The following is a 7,918-nucleotide window of genomic DNA, read 5'->3' on the forward strand; positions in this document are numbered from 1 at the left end:
TAAACCATTACCAGATTATAATTGCAAGCATAGTAACAAAGAATTATTTTAGTTCCAAAATTCTAAATATTTTTTTCAATTGTTGCTTTATTGCAAGACGATATAATTAATTATAAATTTAAAGTATAACTTGGTGATTTTAGTCAGGTACCGAGTTGCTGCAAATGGCTCTTTCAAACGTGATCAGCAAACAGCTCCAAATATAGAGTAAGGATCAGAAATATCTGACTGGCCAGTAGATTTAAATCACTAAACGAACCTTGAACACGTCTTAGGAAAGGTACACTAATTTCAGTAGGCAGAAATACAGGAACTTGTTCACACAGACAAATTTCCATTAGTTAGCTGTTTCTGGCTGTCTCAGTTGAAACAGATACATTTACATGCCCAGCTGTGCTTGAGCCTTCTTTGAGAGCAGTTTTAGATCTGCAGTGCACTTGGCACTTTGCTTTTCGTACTGCTGGGAGACGCTCTGTACCACGTGCTTCTCCACCCAGTTTATCAAGTGCTCTTGCTCCTTTCAATGTACCATATCATGCATGGAAATATGATCATCCAGGTGATTCTCCACCTCTTTGTATACTCTATATAGGCACTCCTGGTAACTGACCTGCAAGGTCAAGGCAATGTTATTCCTCTAAACATCGAAAACGTAGTGGAGCTTCTGAACCAGCGCCTGCTGCTCCTTGTCTGTGTCAGTTGCATACTGGATTTGTTTGATGTTCACCTGTTTTACTTCTAACTGAACAATTTTTTGCTCATTGAGTTTATCAGTAAATTCTCCAATGGTAGCATGATATTTTTAATGACATAGACCATTAACCCTATTACCACTACGGTGGAGAAGGTCTCTGGGGTGATCGCATATGTTTCTTTGGACAGACAATACAAGCTAAGCCCAGTTCCAAGCGTGTGGGGTCCTGTCACACCAGTTTCAGGATAAAGGAACTGGTACAGTTCCTCTGGGATCAGCCCAAGACGCACTTTTCCTCCATATTCAGGAAGAGGTGGTTTCAGGGGCAAGACATGGCTGCCCTGTGTGAGAGACCTTTATTGCCTGTAATACTCCTGGCCCGAGATTGGCTGTGCTCTTCAGGCTCAGAGCCTCTGTCCCTCCACTCGGAATAGCATGGTCAGCCCAGGTTCAGGCTTTGCATCCTGTGACCCCAACCAGAGACAGTCAGGGTTGAGAATGTTTTGTTTATTTGAAAAATAGGGATACATAGGTAGAGTTGTTGTTGTTGCTGTTGTTGCTGTTTTGTAAGATTCCATAATACAGAATTCTTGTAAAAATCAGTGATTTTTTTTAATTAAAAGAAGCATTTCATTACAACAGCATTAACCTATTCAATAACATTTTTCTGAGCTAGGGTACATCTCTTTCAAAATTGGCTGTACATTTCTAGGTTTAAAGATGAATTATTACGCTTATATAATCTTTTACTCATTATAAACTCTATAAGACATAAAATTAAATGAGGTTCCAACGTTTAAAAAAGATCTCCACCTCGTTGTCAAAACACACAGTTTCATACAGAAAAATTCATTCCAGGGCTCTTGACATTGAGACGTTTTCACATGCATTTCTAATCTCTATATACATGACTATCACTGGTCACAGTCACCCATCTTCTGAGCTCCTTGGCATCTGAGCATGAATACAATTAAACTCAAGCCTAAATCACCTCTGCCTAACATAGAGCACATACTGATATCAAGGTCAAGCTAAAGTTGTATTTTATGTGTGCATGTGTTCATGTGTGTGTGCAGAGGCACATATGTGCGCACATATGTGAAAACACATGTAGAAGATAGAAGAGAACCTGAGTGTTGTTTGTCAGGTGCTGCCCACTTTTTTTTTTTTTTGAGACAGGGTCTCTCATGAGCCTGAAACTCACCATGTAGGCTAAATTGGTTGGGCAGCAAGACCCAGGGATCTACCTGTGTTTCCCTCCTCAGCACCGAGATTGCAAGCACACTATTATGCCTAACTTTCTTACGTGGGTTTTGGGAGCTAGACCTCAGGATGTTGTGGTAAGCATGTTACTGACTCAGCTACATTCATCCCCCATACTTCACATTTTTAAAATTCCTAGATCTCTTGTTATAAGCCGCCAAGGTATTGGATAATACACTATTATCTCTTCTGGCTTCACTAATATATCACAACAATTACCTGAGCAGAATTTATGGCTGTTGCATAATAATACAGTTTATAAATGTAGCCTTTCACCTGTATCTTGTAATCAAAATGTCCAGGTGCCTGGATCTCTTTCCATTTAGAACTGAAAAATTTCTTTTATGAATTTTTATTTTATAACTATTTTGTATGATATAGTCAATGTACTGTGTATCCACCCATAATTATTTCTGATTCATTTATTTGTTCTTTACTCCTATAAAAATAGTATCTCCCCAAAATGACAGCAAATATGATTAAAACGACACACAGGGGCAGGAGAGATGGCTCGGCAGTTAAGAACACTGGTTGTTCTTGCAGAAGACCCGGGTTCGAATCCCAGCACCCACATAGCAGCTAACAACTGTCTGTAACTCCAGTTTTAAGGGATCCAACAGCCTCTTCTGTCCTCCATTGGCATTGTATGACATGGGTGCACTTACCTACATGCGGCCAATACATGAATACACATAAAAATATAAAAATAATAAATAAAATATCTTAAAAACTTGATATACAGAAGTGGAGAAAAACCTGAAGACTGTCCTGAGATAGATGCATCCTGAAGATATGGTTATTATTGTTTTACAGTTACAGGAAATTTAATGGTGCTGGGAAACTGGAGTCAATAACAAGAATAAAATTTGAAAATTGAAATAAAGCAAAAGCATGTACTTCATATGTTTTATTAGAGTTATATTTAACAGGCATTCCACAGAATAACCAGTTCTTCAAGCAAGGCAGGATAGCATTGTTCAGTGTACTTGTTAATGCTTAGGCTTCATATATTTCAAAGCAGTCTTTTTTATTTTTTAAATATTTTATTTACTATTTCTATTTTATGTGTATGGATGTGTAGCTTGCATGTAGAAGGTGCACCCATGTCATGCAGTGTGAACAGAGGTCAGAAGAGGGCATCAGATTCCCTAGAACTGGAGTTATGGATGGCTGTTTTCATGTTGGTTCTGGGAACTGAACCCAGGTTCTCTGCAAGAGCAGTCAGCAATTTTAACCACTGAGCCGTCTCTCCAGCCCCTCGAGATAGTTTTTATGAGTGTGAGAAAAGTAAAATGTTGTAAAAAAAAATTGTTACAGTAGTTTTCAGTAATTACTTTGTCCAGCAGACACTATCACTGAAAGCTGCATGCACTCACTGCTATGGGGTGTTAAGCACTTTCCTTTGTAATTTAACACTCGTGTTCCAGAAATCTTCCTTTTCATTGAAAATATGTTAGTCTGTCATATTGTCTTCATTAAAGCTGGTTTATTGGGGCTGGAGAGACGGCTCAGTGGATAAGAACACTGACTATTCTTGCAGAAAACCTGGGTTCGAATCCTAGCACCCACATGGCAGCTAACAACTGTCTGTAACTCCAGTTCCAGGGGATCTGACAGCCTCGTCAGTCCTGTGTGGGCACTGCACAACCCGGGTGCACTTACCTACATGCAGGCAATACAAGCATACACTTAAAATAAAAATAAATAAATAAATAAAATATTTTAAAGCTATTTTATCATCTTGCAGGTTTGATTTTACCAAGATATAAAATTTATACCTGTGCTCACTGCATTTTAAAGGCAGCTGTATTTTCTGCATGTCACAGACTGCTGCTTGATATTGGGATTATATGAGATAAGTATACTTTTGAGGAGGGCACCAAAGTCAATTACAGATTCTTTCATAACTATCGGTGTTTTCCATACATCTGGCTGTTGTCTGCAATGAATGAACAAGCATGGGCATCATGAAAAGCGACCCCTAGAAGTATATTATCATCATTCATGGCATGATTACTCATATTTCGGTTGTTCTTTTGAAAAATAATTTAATCACATGTTTTTGTAATCTGTGTGTCTGTTACATTCTCTCACCAATCTGCACGAAGCCAGTAATGGAAGGACAAAAAAAGAAAAGCTGAGTTTCATGACTTATGACAGAATGTTTTCATTGCGGTAATTTACTTGAATTGGTGAAGGTACAGCTGACTTGGTTTATAGAAGACAAATTGTGGTTACCAGTCTTTACAGCTGGCTAACATTATTAATCAAAACGCAGAGAATGAGCAACTGTGTGATGCCTACACACACACACACACACACGCACACACACGCACACGCACGCGCACGCGCACGCACACGCACACGCACACGCACACAGGAGATGGAGAGATGGTACCAGGCATAGAAACAAGATCCTACTTCTAGATATTATTCTAGATGTGGTAGTGAAGGTGCACCCTTGAAATCTCCAGAATGTGTTGCCGAATAAGACCTACATAGTGTAAACAGCAGTTGACATGCTAAAGTGGAGTGGGGAATTTGAAGCGCTATGGGCACTCAATGGATACTGAAGGAGGAGGAATTAATTTTCTCCAGGGAAAAGCTATGTGTAATCTAACCCCAAGTGGTCAACCCTAAACAGGAGTGTACCCGTAAACACCACTAAATGGATTCAGTACATTATATATGATATATAAATCCATATTTTCAAATGTATGTATGTATGTATACAAAGCAATAATAAACAAGAGGACAAGACATTGCAGAGTGGTGGGGGCTGATATGGAAGGAGGTAGATATTGGAGCAGGAAGCGTGAAATGATGCAAATACAGGGCTCATAAATGACATCCTCAAAATAAAAAGAAAGCAAATTGTGCTGAAATGGAGTACTTTCAGTAAGTTGTCTTACTCATTAGAGTACGTACTTCAGTGATAGTTCATAACTACACTACATTCATGCACTTTCAGATTCGTTTAGAATGGAGATAAACTGCAGCTTGAAGATCATGGTTTGCCTTGTGCTCATGTACGTCCAGATTTTCCTGGTCAAATAAGTCAACTAAAAATAACTTAATAAATAGAAAAATAATCATATATGTCTGTGCATACTCACACAGAGATAAAAGGTACATAAATTGATGGTTGATAGCTCAATTAATACTCGATACACCAATAGCTATAGGAAACACATATATATTAATGCATGCTAAATAGATGACAGATTGATAAATTATAGATGACTGATAGATAGATGATAGATTATAGATAGATGACAGATAATACATAGAGAGATGATACATAGATAGATGATGGATAGATAGATAGACAGATAGATAGATGATAGATGATAGATAGATGATAGAGAGATAGATAATAGATGATAGATGGATAGATAATAGAAAGAAATATAGTGAGTGTTGTATCTCACTGATTTCATATCTGGTTGAAAACAGGCTGCATCCCTACATTCTCCATTACTTTACATCATGAATCAATGTTGGATTTTTGTCAAAGGGCTTTTTACATGTAATGATCGTGTAGTTTCAATCCTTGAATCTGTTTATGTGGTAGATTACATTTATTGAAGTACATATACTGAACATTCCTGCATTTATAGCATAAACCTAACTTGATCATGGTGGATAATCTTTTTTTTGTTGTTCCTTCATTTGTTTTTTGAGTATTTTATTGAGAACCCTTCTATCTGTGTTCATCAGAAAGAATGATCTATAATTTTCTTTTTTGTTGTGTCTTTGTCTGGTTTTGGTACTAGAATAATGGTTTCATAGAAAGAATTGGGATTGTTCTCTCAATTGTACTTTACAGAATAATTTGATGAGTATTGGTATTCATTCATCTTTAAAGCTTTAGTAGAATTCAGCACTATCCATCTGGTCCTGGGCTCATTTTAGTTGGGAAAATTTAATTACTGAAAATTGGGTGCTATGGGTCTGTTTATTTACATCATTTTGATTTAACTTTGATAAGCCATATATATCTAGAAGAATATCACTTTTTCTAGATTTGGGAAATTTTCTTCTATGATTTTGTTAAAGATATTTGTATTTTTCTGTGCTTCCAACCTGGGGTTTCTTCTTATTCTATGCTTATGATTTGTAAGTTTGGTCATTTTACAGTGCTCCAGAAATCTTGAATACTCTTTTCCTAACTGATTTTAGATTTGAAATCTTCTTTGATTGAGCAATCCATTTCACCAATCTCGTTTTCAAGACCTAATATTCTCTATTCCATTTGCAACAGTTGCTCTTTTTGTTTCTTTCCTACAAGTGTTTTGTGTGAGTTCCTGTATTTTCCATTTCAAGTTTATTTCAGTTGGGGTTTACATCAAAGATTCCATCTCTTTATTGAATTGTTTTCTTGCTTTGAATTATTTTAGTTACTTCATTTAACTGTGTGTTTACACATATTTAGTCTTTTATTCATATCCTCTTGGAGCTCTGTGCACATAATTGTTTGTTAAAGTCATTGTTCTGTGCATTCACAGGCCCCCATTGTCAGGAATCATTAAGATGGGTACATTCATTTCTGTAGTAGACATTTTATTTTGTTTCCTCATGTTACTTGAGTGTGTGTATGTGTGTGTGTGCATATGTGTATGTGCGTGTGTGTGTGTGTGTGTGTGTGTGTGTGTGTGTGTGTGTGTGTTTCAAGAGACCTAGGCATCTAGGCTTGTGTCCTTGGTGTTGTTTCTTGGTATGGGTAGGTGATCTTGTCTTTATTTCATTGTTATATGTTACTATATGTGCTGTTTCTCCAACCTCTCAGCTTAAGGCCCATCTGACTAGTCTCTGGTGTTCAGTTTGAGGGACATTTTATGCTGATTTGGAAATGGACTGTAAGAAATGGTTTTAGTTGAGACAGGGGTACATGCACCTTTTGAGTCAATGTTCCAAGTTTGATTCCTCACTGTCCTGAAATAATAGGGTGGACTGCCTGTTTCCTAGGTGAACAGTTAGCTGATAGGTCACTCTGAGAAGGCTCAAGGTCTTGGGAGATAAGACGCCTAGTAACCAAAGCAGTCTTCTGAGAAGGGCAGATCTGGGAAAACTCACGAAGTTCCTGGAAGAGCTGAGATGACAATGGTAGAGCACAGGGACATGTGGGAAAAGAAACTCATCATGGCAGTTCTGAGAAACTTCCCAGATCTGGGGGCCCACAATGGTTCTAACAGAAGAAAGATGGCTGGCACAGGAAAGTTATGGGGAAAAGAGTGTACCAGGGCAGGTCTGAGAAAGGCACCAGGAGCATCCAAGGGTCCTGGGAGACCCGAGATCACCCAGTACAGGATGGTGTGGGAAACGAAACTTACCAAAAAACTCCCAGATCTGGAGATCCACAACAGTCCTAACTTTATAACATATTTTATGTCAATAATAATCATTTTGTTTTAAAAGCTGGAATATTTGTTACTTTTATAATAAATATAACTTGAAGCATTGTTCTACTTAGAGGATAGGGAAATCTAAAAATTGAATCATTTTTCTCTTTAAAGCAAAATAATACTGGAGTTTCAGTGCTATCTTTAATGTAGTTGGAAAAATTACATGCTTTTTAGAAACCCATGTAGTTTCTACTGCCAGAGCTTTCAAGTCAAATGAAAACTTGAACAATCTTCAAATTTTATAGTCTTCATTAATATTTCATTAACTACACTGTTAGCTTTGGATTAACAACAGACATGATGGAGAAGCTGCGGCTCCAAGAAAATTTTCAAATTCACATTTTTTCCAATTCATTCGTTTCCAAAAGTTCTCACATAACTTTCTAATAAAGTAATATTGCTTTTTAGAGTCTGTCCTGCATTACCAATATAAGTTTTGCTTTTTCATGTTTCAAGTTCTGATGCTAGATATGTAACAACAATGTTAAATGCAATGTGTCTACTTTAAAAAATATTTCTATCAAAGATGGTCATAATAAAATGAATGGAAATATCT

General features: G+C 37.1%; 1 pseudogene; it reads right to left on the minus strand.

Moving 5' to 3' along the window:
• Positions 1-379: 379 nt before the first annotated feature.
• LOC103741101 lies at positions 380-3,978 on the minus strand (annotated as a pseudogene).
• Between the last annotated feature and the right edge of the window lie 3,940 nt (positions 3,979-7,918).

Source organism: Nannospalax galili, unplaced genomic scaffold (assembly GCF_000622305.1).
Source record: "Nannospalax galili isolate Female #2095 unplaced genomic scaffold, S.galili_v1.0 scaffold581, whole genome shotgun sequence".
Lineage (NCBI taxonomy): Eukaryota > Metazoa > Chordata > Mammalia > Rodentia > Spalacidae > Nannospalax > Nannospalax galili.